Genomic DNA, 1,861 nt, shown 5'->3' with positions numbered 1-1,861 from the left:
AATATAATGGATTTCAGACACATATATATGAAAAATAAGCATTGTACCATCGCGCGAGCATAGCGAGTTTGGTCCGAGTCGTAACATGCTATATGCTAAGTTTCTGGTATGAGTCAACATATCATTTTTTCTACTTGTATACTTCTGTTTCAATGACAATTTACCAATTACAACTGTTTGTAAGTGTTTTCAGATGTTTTCATTCATTATGATGACATGCAGCATAAGTATAGCGCACATCAGCTTAGTAAGCGCACTCGCTATGACTCGTATTTCAACATACCAAATTGTTTTATCACTTTCCATTTATTTTCCCCTTTACATAGAACCTTTCCTCCACCACTGTAAAGGTTTTCAATTATTTTCATTCATTACGAGGGCATTTAGCGATATTCATTCATTCATTGCCAGACGTCATATATCCCAGACGGGGTGGCCAATGGCTTAGAGTTAATTGTTTTACAGGGAGGGGCACTAATCCTCCACCAACCCCACTTGACACGTAGGGATGCCAACAGCATCTGGTGTTCCCAGGCGGTCACCCATCCAAGTACTAACCAGACCCAACGTTGCTTAACTTCGCTGATCGGACGGGAAGCGGTGTACTCAACGTGGTACGGCCGTTGGCGATATGCTAGCGCATATTCACGTAGCAACCACGATCTCAAACACTCGTGTTTCATCATCTACTTTATTTATTCACTCCAATTATAATTTCCCACTTACATTACACACGTTTACACCCCTATAATGCACTCTACATACTTACTGCCATTATTTATTCAAGTGAGCGTGAGAATATCGCCTGAAAATACCCTCGCAAGGAATGTTTCGACATACATAATACTCACACACTTATATACTCATTCACTCACACACTTATATACTAATTATTCACTTTATCACTTGCTGACTTTTATTTTGACTAATACGTGCCTTATTCATTCCACTGAGCGTCAGGAAATCTTATCTTTATACACACGCTATGAATATTTGACTTAGAATATATATCATCACATACTATAATTAGAACTTATATTATACCCGTAAGAATGTCACATAATAATAATTATATAATTACGGGCCGTATTTATTGCACTGAGCGACAGGATATCGCATCATACAACCCTCTCTATGTAAGTTTCAACTTAAGGCAGATTTATATACTTACACACAATATTTTCACTTATGTTCTACCCGTAGGCACTTTATACTAATATTTGGAGATCCACATGACTGATAATTTCACTGAGCGTCCGTCTGTCGCATTTACCTCATAATTTCAGCGTCCTTTCGCATTCACACCATGCTAAAATTGCATCAACGTGTGATATTCACTAAAACATGGGTGAATACAGAGACCCACGTCACACTGCACGCACTCATAGCGGGTGTCCTTCCTCTGTGTTGTGAGTCTCACCTGTGAATTACTGCACACGTGACACCTGCGTTGGGGCCTAGGTCTGTTGGGCTGGGGAGGGATAGGAGTGGGGAAATGGCGGCCAGATATTCTCTGGGGAGTTTGGGTAATAGGGGCAGTGCGGGTGCGCTGTTGGGGCCTTTCAACAGCATACTTTGCAAAGATTTCTCTTGTGAGCTCCCTCACAAACCCTTCAAATGTTTCCTGAACTCCTGTGGTCATGGCGTGAAGGTGGTGGCAATTCAGAGCAGTGATATCTAGTAAGTGAAAGAACAGTTTTTTATACCACTTCATCGTTGTCCTGGCACACTCTACCGTCGATATCATGGAGTCTGACTGGTCCACGAGGCGCATGTTTATATTGTAATCCATAACACACTCAGGTTTCCAAACACGACGCCTGCTCTCGCTATGGTAATCTACAGAATCAGTACGGTGCAT

At 41.3% G+C, this 1,861-nt stretch overlaps 1 non-coding gene across 1 annotated transcript; it reads right to left on the bottom strand.

The window, feature by feature from the left end:
• Positions 1 to 509: 509 nt before the first annotated feature.
• On the bottom strand, positions 510 to 628 carry LOC145415219 (5S ribosomal RNA). Its single transcript, XR_013900024.1, has one exon. It is a non-coding gene; the product is annotated as a 5S ribosomal RNA (ribosomal RNA).
• Between the last annotated feature and the right edge of the window lie 1,233 nt (positions 629 to 1,861).

Source organism: Coenobita brevimanus, chromosome 101 (genome assembly GCF_032717465.1).
Source record: "Coenobita brevimanus isolate Jiangsu-jjx chromosome 101, ASM3271746v2, whole genome shotgun sequence".
Classification (NCBI taxonomy): Eukaryota; Metazoa; Arthropoda; class Malacostraca; order Decapoda; family Coenobitidae; genus Coenobita; species Coenobita brevimanus.
The sequence above is the reverse complement of the archived record's forward strand: the minus strand, read 5'-3'. Positions and strand labels throughout refer to the sequence as shown.